Source organism: Eschrichtius robustus, chromosome 5 (assembly GCF_028021215.1).
Source record: "Eschrichtius robustus isolate mEscRob2 chromosome 5, mEscRob2.pri, whole genome shotgun sequence".
Lineage (NCBI taxonomy): Eukaryota > Metazoa > Chordata > Mammalia > Artiodactyla > Eschrichtiidae > Eschrichtius > Eschrichtius robustus.
Window position 1 is genome coordinate 77,416,206 of NC_090828.1, and position 15,433 is coordinate 77,431,638.

Genomic DNA, 15,433 nt, shown 5'->3' on the forward strand with positions numbered 1-15,433 from the left:
ATTTAGCGACACATAATGAAAGGTTAAAACTATAATGAAAAGCAAGGAAATGATTACAGCAAAACTCACAAAAATGTTATCTGTCAGGGAATTGATGGAAGGGGGGGTTAATCTTTAGGAGAAGAAAAAGCAGCATTTCTGGAATGCAGAAAATGTTCTACTTCTGGATCTGTATGATGGATGCATGTTAAAATTTGCTTTGCTTATAAAAATTTGCTTATAAAAATTATTGTTTTGTGTGCTTAATGTATAAAAATTCACAGTAAAAAAGTTTAAAATGGCAATAATTCTGTAATTAAATTTTACAAATGAAAAAATATGATACAGTTGACCCTTAACCAACATGGGTTTGAGCTATGTGGGTCCACTTATACATGGATATTTTTCAATAAATATAGTACCTGTATTTTCTTTAACTAAGTGTGGGGAAGAGTTTGGGTTTCATTAGAGATCACAGTATGTAAAATCAAAAGAACTAGTGTTTGACCTATGGGATGCAGCAAAAGCAGTTCTAAGAGGGAAGTTTATAGCTATACAAGCCTACCTCAAGAAACAGGAAACATCTCGAATAAAGAACCTAAACTTGCACCTAAAGCAATTAGAGAAAGAAGAACAAAAAAAACCCAAAGATAGCAGAAGGAAAGAAATCATAAAGATCAGATCAGAAATAAATGAAAAAGAAATGAAGGAAACAATAGCAAAGATCAATAAAACTAAAAGCTGGTTCTTTGAGAAGATAAACAAAATTGATAAACCATTAGCCAGATTCAACAAGAAAAAAAGGGAGAAGACTCAAATCAATAGAATTAGAAATGAAAAAGGAGAAGTAACAACTGACACTGCAGATATACAAACGATCATGAGAGATTACTACAAGCAACTCTATGCCAATAAAATGGACAACCTGGAAGAAATGGACAAATTCTTAGAAATGCACAACCTGCCGAGACTGAACCAGGAAGAAATAGAAAATATAAACAGACCAATCACAAGCACTGAAATTGAAACTGTGATTAAAAATCTTCCAACAAACAAAAGCCCAGGACCAGATGGCTTCACAGGCGAATTTTATCAAACATTTAGAGAAGAGCTAACACCTATCCTTCTCAAACTCTTCCAAAATATAGCAGAGGGAGGAACACTCCCAGACTCAATTCTATGAGGCCACCATCACCCTGATACCAAAACCAGACAAAGATGTCACAAAGAAAGAAAACTACTGTCCAATATCACTGATAAACATAGATGCAAAAATCCTTAACAAAATACTAGCAAACAGAATCCAACAGCACATTAAAAGGATCATACACCATGATCAAGTGGGGTTTATTCCAGGAATGCAAGGATTCTTCAATATACGCAAATCAATCAACGTGATACACCATATTAACACATTGAAGGAGAAAAACCATATGATCATCTCAATAGATGCAGAGAAAGCTTTTGACAAAATTCAACACCCATTTATGATAAAAGCCCTGCAGAAAGTAGGCATAGAGGGAACTTTCCTCAACATAATAAAGGCCATATATGACAAACCCACAGCCAACATTGTCCTCAATGGTGAAAAACTGAAACCATTTCCACTAAGATCAGGAACAAGACAAGGTTGCCCACTCTCACCACTATTATTCAACATAGTTTAGGAAGTGTTAGCCACAGCAATCAGAGAAGAAAAAGAAATAAAAGGAATCCAAATCAGAAAAGAAGAAGTAAAGCTGTCACTCTTTGCAGATGACATGATACTATACATAGAGAATCCTAAAGATGCTACCAGAAAACTACTAGAGCTAATCAATGAATTTGGTAAAGTAGCAGGATACAAAATTAATGCACAGAAATCTCTTGCATTCCTATATACTAATGATGAAAAATCTGAAAGTGAAATTAAGAAAACACTCCCGTTTACCATTGCAACAAAAAGAATAAAATATCTAGGAATAAACCTACCTAAGGAGACAAAAGACCTGTATGCAGAAAATTATAGGACACTGATGAAAGAAATTAAAGATGATACAAATAGATGGAAAGATATACCATGTTCCTGGATTGGAAGAATCAACATTGTGAAAATGACTCTACTACCCAAAGCAATCTACAGATTCAATGCAATCCCTATCAAACTACCACTGGCATTTTTCACAGAAATTTCACAATTTGTATGGAAACACAAAAGACCCCGAATAGCCAAAGCAATCTTGAGAACGAAAAATGGAGCTGGAGGAATCAGGCTCCCTGACTTCAGACTATATTACAAAGCTACAGTAATCAAGACAGTTTTGTACTGGCACATGAACAGAAACATAGATCAATGGAACAGGATAGAAAGCCCAGAGATAAACCCACACACATATGGTCACCTTATCTTTGATAAAGGAGGCAAGCATATACAGTGGAGACAAGACAACCTCTTCAATAAGTGGTGCTGGGAAAACTGGACAGGTACATGTAAAAGTATGAAATTAGAACACTCCCTGACACCATACATAAAAATAAACTCAAAATGGATTAAAGACCTAAATGTAAGGCCAGACACTATAAAACTCTTAGAGGAAAACATATGCAGAACACTGTATGACATAAATCACAGCAAGATCCTTTTTGACCCAGCTCCTAGAGAAATGGAAATAAAAACGAAAATAAACAAATGGGACCTTATGAAACTTAAAAGCTTTTGCACAGCAAAGGAAACCATAAACAAGACCAAAAGACAACCCTCAGAATGGGAGAAGATATTTGCAAATGAAGCAACTGACAAAGGATTAATCTCCAAGATTTACAAGCAGCTCATGTAGCTCAATAACAAAAAAACAAACAACCCAATCCAAAAATGGGCAGAAGACCTAAATAGACATTTCTCCAAAGAGGATGTACAGATTGCCAACAAACACATGAAAGAATGCTCAACATCATTAATCATTAGAGAAATGCAAATCAAAACTACAATGAGATATCATCTCACACCGGTCAGAATGGCCATCATCAGAAAATCTAGAAACAATAAATGCTGGAGAGGGTGTGGAGAAAAGGGAACACTCTTGCACTGTTGGTGGAAATGTACATTGATACAGCCACGAAATGGAGTTATTTGTAGTGAGGTGGATGGAGTTAGAGTCTGTCATACAGAGTGAAGTAAGTCAGAAAGAGAAAAACAAATACAGTATGCTAACATATATATATGGAATCTAAGAAAAAAAAAAAAAAAGGTCACAAAGAACCTAGTGGCAAGACGGGAATAAAGACACAGACCTACTAGAGAATGGACTTGAGGATATGGGGAGGGGGAAGGGTAAGATGTGACAAAGTGAGAGAGTGGCATGGACATATATGAACTACCAAACATAAAATAGATAGCTAGTGGGAAGCAACCGCATAGCAGAGGGAGATCAGCTCTGTGCTTTGTGACCACCTAGAGGTGTGGGATAGGGAGGGCGGGAGGGAGGGAGATGCAAGAGGGAAGAGATATGGGAACATATGTATATGTATAACTGATTCACTTTGTTATAAAGCAGAAACTAACACACCATTGTAAAGCAATTATACTCCAATAAAGATGTTTAAAAAAATAAAATAAAATAAAATAAAATAAAAGTTATAACCATAAAAAAAAAAAAAGAACTAGTGTTTGAGTCCTGATTCTATCCACACGGTTTCAGCTTCCTGCCTTTGGTTGAATTATTTATCAATTCCTTTATTTTTAAGGCAGAGATAGCAGTAAGCGTACTTTTGACTCCACAGGAGTGGGCATCCTTAACTTCCTTCCCATGTTGTTCAAGGGTCAACTGTATATGAGACATAGTTCAATGACTATAACTAACATCTACTGAGAATTTACTGTGTTAGGAGCCACTGTAAGTACCTTATCTCATTTGATCTTTACAATTTTCAGAAGACATATGTGACTATTACTGTCACATTTCAGAGGTGAAGAGACTGAGGCAGAGAGAGCTTACATGTTACACAGCTACAGAGGTCTCATTTTAAGATCTGAACCCATGCATTAGTATGGCTCTGGAGTCCATGCTCTTAAGTAGTGCATTCTACTATGTCTCCAATATAGAAAAAGAGAGATACTCCCTATGCTAGGTGTTAGTTTTCTTCTCTTGTCAAAATTACGGTTTAGTATGGTAGGTAAACTAAGTCTGAAATACTAATCTTTCATGGATACAAGATATTAAATCTATAATTTAGCACTCTATCCTTGTTTCACTGTAAGCTCTGCTAAGGGAGGGAGACAAATCACATTAAGATGACATATTTACTTTCCTCATTTATAATTGAGCAATATCATAAATTACACTGTTCCTGTTGCCCAGCATAGAAGTGAATATGTATAGAAGATTCATCCCAACCATAGGGATATTTTTCCCCAAAGGTTAGAAGAGTTTTCTCCCTACCAAAGACTTAACTAAACAAGGGGAAAACTCTTAAAAAAAAAAATATGTTTCTCTGATTATTGGTAACATCATTTTCCAGTTCAGTCAACCCGGAAATCTGTTATTTTTTAGAGGAATGATATGTAGTGGTGAACTATGGATCCTTTGGAGTTTGGGCTCAAGTATCAGCCTTGCTATTTTCTAGTTATTTGAACTGGGACAATTTACTTAGTTAATTCTACCTCAGTTTCTATTGTGCAAATGGGGATGACATTAGCGTCTACTGCTCACGGCTGTTTCGAGTTTCAGTTAAATAATAAATGTAAATCATTTAAAACAGAGCCAAGTACATAGTAAATGCTACACAAGTGTTCATTACTATTATTACTCCCTGACCTATTGCCTTCAAAATCTCACCCACATCTATTCCTTTCTCTCCATTCCCACTGCTATGACCTAGGTCTCTCACCTTCATTCCTTCATTCTTATAGTGCTACATTTTCCTATAAATTGTTCTTCTTGACTACGACTGGACTCCTTCGTGAAGACAACACCAGATTAATATTCAAATAAGAAACTTTTGTTCACAGGATTGGCCTTACAAAATATTCTCTTTGTTTTGTCAATTGCCTAGTAAATTCAAATTTCTTATTCTGATGATCAGTATTTCCTACAAACTAGCTCCAGCCTTATTTTCCAGTGTTTTCTGTTTTCAGTCCAAGACAAGAAACTTATTCTGTTGTCAAACTAATTAACTGACCATTCATTGAATGTGAAGTATACCTTTTCACCTCTAACCCTGGATATGTCATTTCCTTGATTTTTCTGTTAATATTTTCTACCTGCATAAAGATCTAGCACAAATGCAATCTCCATGGTGAAACCTTGAATGAATGCAGTTTAGAATTGTATCTCCTTTCATAAATCTCCTCTAATGCTTTATTTTTCATATATATGTATACATTAATATAACCTTATTATTTCTCAAATTATTTGAAATGACTTTATTAATTTGACTAGTTTAGACTATTTTGATGATATCATAAACTAATACCACATCCTCTGCTTTATTTAGGCCTGGGCATACCTTATTTCCTCAAATTGAAGACAGAATTTTCTTGAAAGTCATTTTTGTCTCTCCCTCCCACCTGCTCTCATACTTAACCAACACAGTGCCTCTCATATTATGGCAGCATGTGATAAGTATTTATTGAATTGAGTGAAATAGAATTATTAAATGTAATCACTAGCTTTGTCTTTCAGAGATCAACTCTGGAAATTGAAAGTAGGAGAATTCCATAAGTCGTTCAGGCTCAAAACCAAGAGTAGTGTGAGAACAACCAAAGACTTGACCCATTCATTTTTAGAGCAATCATATTTTGTATACTAGTAAGTTTGAAAATATCCCTGAGGTAAAATGTTGCTAATGGTTTGTTTCAAGAAGTGATGTGTAAAGGGACTGGGATTGATGGATGACTGAAATGGAAGAAGATGAAGATCACCAAAGAGATAAGAAAACATGGAGGATTAACCAAGATGGCGGAGTAGAAGGACGTGCTCTCACTCCCTCTTGTGAGAGCACCAGAATCGCAACTGGCTGCTGGACAATCATTGACAGGAAGACCCTGGACTTCACCAAGGAGGATACCCCACGTCCAAGGACAGAGGAGAAGCCACAGTGAGACGGTAGGAGGGGCGCAATCAGAGTAAAATCAAATCCCATAACTGCTGGGTGGGGGGCTCACAGACTGGTGAGCACTTATACCACAGAAGTCCACCCACTGGAGTGAAGGTTCTGAGCCCCACATCAGGCTTCCCAACCTGGGGGTCCGGCTACGGGAGGAGGAATTCCTAGAGAATCAGACTTTGAAGCCTAGTGGGAATTGAGTGCAGGACTTTGACAGGACTGGGGGAAACAGAGACCCCACTCTTGGAGGGCACACACAAAGTAATGTGTGCATCGGGACCCAGGGGAAGGAGCAGTGACCCTGGGGGAGACTGAACCAGACCTACCTGCTGGTGTTGGGGGGTCTCCTGCAGAGGCGAGTGGTGGCTCTGTTTCACCGTGGGGATAAGGACACTGGCAGCAGAGGTTCTGGGTAGTTCTCCTTGGTGTGAGCCCTCACAGAGTCTGCCATTAACCCCACCAAAGAGCACGGGTAGGCTCCAGTGTTGGGTTGCCTGAGGCAAAACAACCAACAGGGAGGGAACCCAGCCCCACCCATCAACAGTCAAGTGGATTAAGGTTTTCCTGAGCTCTGACCGCCACAGCAACACTCAGCTCTACCCACCACCAGAGCCTCCCATCAAGCCTCTCAGATAGCCTCAACCACCAGAGGGCAGACAACAGAAGCAAGAAAAACTACAATCCTGCAGCCTGTGGACCAAAAACCACAGTTACAGAAAGATAGAGAAGATGAAAAGGCAGAGGGCTATGTACCAGATGAAGGAACAAGAAAAAACCCCAGAAAAACAACTAAATGAAGTGGAGATAGGCAACCTTCCAGAAAAAGAATTCAGAATAATGATAGTGAAGATGATCCAGGACCTTGGAATAAGAATGGAGGCAAAGATTGAGAAGATGCAAGAAATGATTAACAAAGACCTAGAAGAATTAAAGAACAAACAAACAGAGATGACCAATACAATAACTGAAATGAAAACTACACTAGAAGGAATCAATAGCAGAATAACTGAGGCAGAAGAACGGATAAGTGACCTGGAAGACAGAATGGTGGAATTCACTGCTGCGGAACAGACTAAAGAAAAAAGAATGAAAAGAAATGAAGACAGCCTAAGAGACCTCTGGGACAACATTAAACGCAACAACATTCGCATTATAGGGGTCCCAGAAGGAGAAGAGAGAGAGAAAGGACCAGAGAAAATATTTGAAGAGATTATAGTCGAAAACTTCCCTAACATGGGAAAGGAAATAGCCACCCAAGTCCAGGAAGCGCAGAGAGTCCCATACAGAATAAACCCAAGGAGAAACACGCCGAGACACATAGTAATCAAAGTGGCAAAAATTAAAGACAAAGAAAAATTATTGAAAGCAGCAAGGGAAAAACGACAAATAACATACAAGGGAACTCCCATAAGGTTAACAGCTGATTTCTCAGCAGAAACTCTGCAAGCCAGAAGGGAGTGGCATGATATACTTAAAGTGATGAAAGGGAAGAACCTACAACCAAGATTACTCTACCCGGCAAGGATCTCATTTAGATTTGATGGAGAAATCAAAAGCTTTACAGACAAGCAAAAGCTAAGAGAATTCAGCACCACCAAACCAGCTCTACAACACATGCTAAAGGAACTTCTCTAAGTGGGAAACACAAGAGAAGTAAAGGACCTACAAAAACAAACCCAAAACAATTAAGAAAATGGTCATAGGAACATACATATCGATAATTACCTTAAACGTGAATGGATTAAATGCCCCAACCAAAAGACATAGACTGGCTGAATGGATACAAAAACAAGACCCATATATATGCTGTCTACAAGAGACCCACTTTAGACCTAGGGACACATACAGACTGAAAGTGAGGGGATGGAAAAAGATATTCCATGCAAATGGAAATCAAAAGAAAGCTGGAGTAGCTATACTCATATCAGATAAAATAGACTTTAAAGTAAAGAATGTTACAAGAGACAAAGAAGGACACTACATAATGATCCAGGGATCAATCCAAGAAGAAGATATAACAATTATAAATATATATGCACCCAACATAGGAGCACCTCAATACATAAGGCAACTGCTAACAGCTATAAAAGAGGAAATCGACAGTAACACAATAATAGTGGGGGACTTTAACACCTCACTTACACCAATGGACAGATCATCCAAAATGAAAATAAATAAGGAAACAGAAGCTTTAAATGACACAATAGACCAGATAGATTTAATTGATATATATAGGACATTCCATCCAAAAACAGCAGATTACACGTTCTTCTCAAGTGCGCACGGAACACTCTCCAGGATAGATCACATCTTGGGTCACAAATCAAGCCTCAGTAAATTTAAGAAAATTGAAATCATATCAAGCATCTTTTCTGACCACAACGCGATGAGATTAGAAATGAATTACAGGGGAAAAAACGTAAAAAAGACAAACACATGGAGGCTAAACAATACGTTACTAAATAACCAAGAGATCACTGAAGAAATCAAAGAGGAAATAAAAAAATACCTAGAGACAAATGACAATGAAAACACGACGACCCAAAACCTATGGGATGCAGCAAAAGCGGTTCTAAGAGGGAAGTTTATAGCTATACAAGCCTACCTAAAGAAACAAGAAAAATCTCAAGTAAACAATCTAACCTTACACCTAAAGAAACTAGAGAAAGAAGAACAAACAAAACCCAAAGTTAGCAGAAGGAAAGAAATCATAAAGATCAGATCAGAAATAAATGAAATAGAAACAAAGAAAACAATAGCAAAGATCAATAAAACTAAAAGTTGGTTCTTTGAGAAGATAAACAAAATTGATAAGCCATTAGCCAGACTCATCAAGAAAAAGAGGGAGAGGACTCAAATCAATAAAATCAGAAATGAAAAAGGAGAAGTTACAACAGACACCGCAGAAATACAAAGCATCCTAAGAGACTACTACAAGCAACTTTATGCCAATAAAATGGACAACCTGGAAGAAATGGACAAATTCTTAGAAAGGTATAACCTTCCAAGACTGAATCAGGAAGAAATAGAAAATATGAACAGACCAATCACAAGTAATGAAATTGAAACTGTGATTAAAAATCTTCCAACAAACAAAAGTCCAGGACCAGATGGCTTCACAGGTGAATTCTATCAAACATTTAGAGAAGAGCTAACACCCATCCTTCTCAAACTCTTCCAAAAAATTGCAGAGGAAGGAACACTCCCGAACTCATTCTATGAGGCCACCATCACCCTGATACCAAAACCAGACAAAGACACTACAAAAAAAGAAAATTACAGACCAATATCACTGATGAATATAGATGCAAAAATCCTCAACAAAATACTAGCAAACAGAATCCAACAACACATTAAAAGGATCATACACCACGATCAAGTGGGATTTATCCCAGGGATGCAAGGATTCTTCAATATATGCAAATCAATCAATGTGATACACCATATTAACAAATTGAAGAATAAAAACCATATGATCATCTCAATAGATGCAGAAAAAGCTTTTGACAAAATTCAACACCCATTTCTGATAAAAACTCTCCAGAAAGTGGGCACAGAGCGAACCTACCTCAACATAATAAAGGCCATATATGACAAACCCACAGCAAACATCATTCTCAATGGTGAAAAACTGAAAGCATTTCCTCTAAGATCAGGAACGAGACAAAGATGTCCACTCTCACCACTATTATTCAACATAGTTCTGGAAGTCCTAGCCACGGCAATCAGAGAAGAAAAAGAAATAAAAGGAATACAAATTGGAAAAGAAGAAGTAAAACTGTCACTGTTTGCGGATGACATGATACTATACATAGAGAATCCTAAAACTGCCACCAGAAAACTGCTAGAGCTAATTAATGAATATGGTAAAGTTGCAGGATACAAAATTAATGCACAGAAATCTCTTGCATTCCTATACACTAATGATGAAAAATTGGAAAGAGAAATTATGGAAACACTCCCATTTACCATTGCAACAAAAAGAATAAAATACCTAGGAATAAACCTACCTAGGGAGACAAAAGACCTGTATGCAGAAAACTATAAGACACTGATGAAAGAAATTAAAGATGATACCAACAGATGGAGAGATATACCATGTTCTTGGCTTGGAAGAATCAACATTGTGAAAATGAGTATACTACCCAAAGCAATCTACAGATTCAATGCAATCCCTATCAAATTACCAATGGCATTTTTTACGGAGCTAGAACAAATCATCTTAAAATTTGTATGGAGACACAAAAGACCCCGAATAGCCAAAGCAGTCTTGAGGCAAAAAAATGGAGCTGGAGGAATCAGACTCCCTGACTTCAGACTATACTACAAAGCTACAGTAATCAAGACAATATGGTACTGGCACAAAAACAGAAACATAGATCAATGGAACAAGATAGAAAGCCCAGAGATTAACCCACGCACCTATGGTCAACTAATCTATGACAAAGGAGGCAAAGATATGCAATGGAGAAAAGACAGTCTCTTCAATAAGTGGTGCTGGGAAAACTGGACAGCTACGTGTAAAGGAATGAAATTAGAATACTCCCTAACACCATACACAAAAATAAACTCAAAATGGATTAGAGACCTAAATATAAGACTGGACACTATCAAACTCTTAGAGGAAAACATAGGAAGAACACTCTTTGACATAAATCACAGCAAGATCTTTTTTGATCCACCTCCTAGAGTAATGGAAATAAAAACAAAAATAAAGAAGTGGGACCTAATGAAACTTCAAAGCTTTTGCACAGCAAAGGAAACCATAAACAAGACGAATAGACAACCCTCAGAATGGGAGAAAATATTTGCAAATGAATCAACGGACAAAGGATTAATCTCCAAAATATATAAACAGCTCATTCAGCTCAATATCAAAGAAACAAACACCCCAATCCAAAAATGGGCAGAAGACCTAAATAGACATTTCTCCAAAGAAGACATACAGACGGCCACGAAGCACATGAAAAGATGCTCAACATCACTAATTATTAGAGAAATGCAAATCAAAACTACAATGAGGTATCACCTCACTCCTGTTAGAATGGGCATCATCAGAAAATCTACAAACAACAAATGCTGGAGAGGGTGTGGAGAAAAGGGAACCCTCTTGCACTGTTGGTGGGAATGTAAATTGATACAGCCACTATGGAGAACAATATGGAGGTTCCTTAAAAAACTAAAAATAGAATTACCATATGACCCAGCAATCCCACTACTGGGCATATACCCAGAGAAAACCGTAATTCAAAAAGACACATGCACCCGAATGTTCATTGCAGCACTATTTACAATAGCCAGGTCATGGAAGCAACCTAAATGCCCATCAGCAGACGAATGGATAAAGAAGATGTGGTACATATATACAATGGAATATTACTCAGCCATAAGAAGGAACGAAATTGAGTCATTTGTTGAGACGTGGATGGATCTAGAGACTGTCATACAGAGTGAAGTAAGTCAGAAAGAGAAAAACAAATATCGTATATTAATGCATGTATGTGGAACCTAGAAAAATGGCACAGATGAGCCAGTTTGCAGGGCAGAAGTTGAGACACAGATGTAGAGAATGGACATATGGACACCAAGGGGGGAAAACTGCGGTGAGGTGGGGATGGTGGTGTGCTGAATTGGGCGATTGGGATTGACATGTATACACTGATGTGTATAAAATTGATGCCTAATAAGAACCTGCAGTATAAAAAAACAAACAAAACAACTAATACTAAACTTTCATTGGGTTATTTGTATGGAAATATGTTAATATAAATGTTTCAGACATTACATGAAATTTCTAAAAATCTTATATTTGTATTTGTATGGAAATATGTATGGAAATATGTTAATATAAATGTTTCAGACATTACATGAAAAAAAAAAAAAAAAAAAAAGATCACCAAAGAGTGAAAGGGAAAGTATCAGTGTGGCTGGTGTTTTGTTAAGGATGTCCCTGAGTTTGAACACACCTGAAAATGATGACTAGGGAGGAGAATGATTAAGTCAAGCTGGACTCTTCAAAACTCTCAGCATTGCATGAAGTGGCTGAAGAACTGCAAGAAAAAGGTGTGTTCATTCAGTCACTTCAGATTCTATGAAGTAAGATTAATAGAAGCATAAGATATGATCTCTGGCCTTAGGGAAGAAACTTTGATATTTTTCAAGTTTTCTGTACTCAAACAGCACTTTTTTCAAGGTAATAAGTTTTGGGTTGCCGAGTGGTCCTACCAACACTTAATATAAAGCAATTGTCATTTATTTAGTTGAAATTCAATTATCAACTACTTATTTACTAAAGAATTAATATCTATGATCTGAGGTTTGAGAGTAAGGTTTTTAGGCAAATAAAAGAAAGATCAGTCACTGAATCTCAGTGCTCAATATCAGGTTAAGAGGATGAAGAAAAGAAGCTTTAGAATTAGATCAACCTCTAAAAAAAATGGGTGGAAGATTCAAATTAGACATTTTTCCACAGAAGACATACAGATGGTCAACAAACACATGAAAGATGCTCAACATCACTAATCATCAGGGAAATGCAAATCAAAACGGCAATGAGATATTACCTCACACATATTAGAATGGCTATTGTCAAAAAGACAAGAAATAACAAATGTGTGTGAGAATCTGGAGAACAGGAAACCTTTGTGCATGGTTGGTGGGAATGTAAATTGGTACAAACACTGTGGAAAATAGTATGGAAGATCCTCAAAAAATTACAAATAGAACTACCACATGCTCCAGCAATTCCATTTCAAGGTATTTATCAGAAGAAAACGAAAACACTAACTTGAAAAGATATATGTGCCCCCATGTTCACTGCAGCATTATTTACAATGATCAAGATATGGAAACAACCTAAGTGTCCACTAATGGGTGAATGGATGAAGAAGATGTATATATACACACAATGGAATACTATTCGGCCGTGAAAAAGAATGAAAGCTTGCCATTTGCAACAACATGAACAGACCTTGAGGGCATTATGCTAAGTGAAATAAGTTAGACAGAGAAAGCTAAATACCATATGATCTCATTTACATGTGGAATTTAAAAACAAACAAAAACCCCAAGCTCACAGATACAGAGAACAGATTGGTGGTTGCCAAAGGAGAGGGTGAAGGGTGGGTGGAATGAGTGATGGGGGTCAAAAGTACAAACTTCCAGTTATAAAATAAAAAGTCATGGGGATGTGATGTACAGCATGGTGACTATAATTAATAATATTGTATTGCATATTTGATAGTTGCTAAGAGAGTAGCTGTTCAAAGTCCTTATCACAAGAAGAAAAATGTATAAGGATATGTGGTTATAGATGTTAACTAGACTTTGTGTGATCATTTTGCAATATATACAAATATTGAATCATGTTGTACACCTGAAACTAACACAATGTTTATGTCAATTATGCTTCAATAAAAAGTTAGATAAACCTCAAGCTTCATTCCCATGAATGACAGATTTAAACTTTCTGTGGTGCATTTTCCTCACATGAAAACTGAGATAATATCATATCTACCTCATGATATTATTGCTTACATTAACTTAGATGTTGAATGCAAAGTGCATGGGATAGAGTCGATACTTAATATATATTTTTTCTTGCCCACATCCCTTCAATTTCCATGAATCGTTTAACAAAACATTGGATGAGGTTGTTCCTCCAAATTATTTGACAATCATTTTAACAATTCTCTTTATTCTGTATCTATAAGTTTGCCTGGCTTCCTTCAAAACAAGCTTTTCAGATTCCATAAGCACACAACTTCCCCCTCTTTTCTCCAAAAAGCACACAAACACACTTTCAGTCTAGATTTGCAATCACCACATAATAGGATATACATAGTGTTTGACTAAATAGCTTGTTTCTTCACTAAGAGTTCAAAGGAGGAAAAGTATCCACTAAGAGCATCTTGATTTGTGTATGAAGAAAGCTGAAGTTTAGTTTCTTTTTGAGCATGTCAATCAACAGTATTCACTGAGTACCTTTGCTGTATATTTTATATGACGTGATCATGAAGTTATGATGCTTATTAACAAACATACTTGAATTGAAATATCCAAATGAATCAATTCCAATTTAATAACCATGAACATTTATCGAGCATTAACCATGTAGATGGAATCGTGCTATAGTTTACATGTATTAACTCACCACAAATTCAGTAGTTCTTAATCTTATATCCATTTTAAAGAGACATTTTAAAGTAATTTATTCAAAGTCACACAGCTAAAAAGCGATAAATCCAGAATTTAAACCCAGGAAGTCTGAATCCAGAGTCAAGATTCTTAAAACACTACACTATGCCACCTGTTGTTTTTTTTTTTTTTTTTTTGAAGTAGTTATACTGGGAGACAATGTACAAACATCAATACTGACATCATTGCCTCTACATTTTTTGGAAATTTTAATTTCGAACTGTCCTCCAGATTATCCCAATTCATCAAACAAGGAATTTGAGCATGCAGAGGCTAGGACTCTATGATTCTATGGTTCCTTCCAACTTTAAAATAATAATATAAGAGCACTTGCTTTTTTTAATAAATGAAAGATGACTTTTAGAGAATTTCAGAACTCTAATTCTAAACACTTTTCATCAAAGAATAATTTAGGTGATTCATTAACTTTCTTTCAGAATTAACATTTTCACTTATTTCCTACTAGTTCAAAGCCATCCAAGTCAGGAATTGAAAGCATCATTTGAAATGGAAGTAATGACATGACAGACGATACAGAAAAAAAATTTGCAACATTTCCATGATACTGCTTAAGCAAAACAAAAATCCAAAGAAATAATTAGAAAATGTTTGTATTCTTATTAAATAAATATTTAAATATTCAGGCTCTTAAATAAAATTAATTTAACTTTTTCTAAGTTGTTGGTGAAGGTAATATTTTTTGAAAAGCTGTGTGTTTTGATCAAAGCCCAGGTCTTCACTTTGAATAGATATTGAACAAGTTATTAAAACGTCTTGGATCTCAGTTTTCTCATTTATAAAATGGGAATAAAAATAGTAATCTTAAAATATTTTGGGGAGAATTAGGACAAAATATATAAATGCCTGATACACAGCAAATCTTAATCCTCAGCAAATCCAAATATTTAATTCTGTACTCCTATTTAAAATCTCCATAGCAACACTGGCTAATAACACTAATTTTTCTTCATGCTTGTCAACTTATGATTAAAAGGAAAAAAACTCACTTAAATAAAAAGTGATAAATATTATGTACCAGTTATGTACATAGAACAAATATAAAATCAGTCATTAGAAATCTTGAAATTATACAACTTAATTCAGACTAGCAAATAGCTCAAATCTTTATCTTTTATATACATTTTTCCTCAGTATTCACAAATATCAAGAACTG

The 15,433-nt window shown here is 36.0% G+C and overlaps 1 protein-coding gene across 2 annotated transcripts in view; it reads right to left on the reverse strand.

The window, feature by feature from the left end:
- The window catches only part of GALNT13 (polypeptide N-acetylgalactosaminyltransferase 13), a 569,026-nt gene that overhangs the window by 518,618 nt on the left and 34,975 nt on the right, over window positions 1-15,433 (reverse strand). The gene's annotated exons all lie outside the window — the stretch shown is intronic.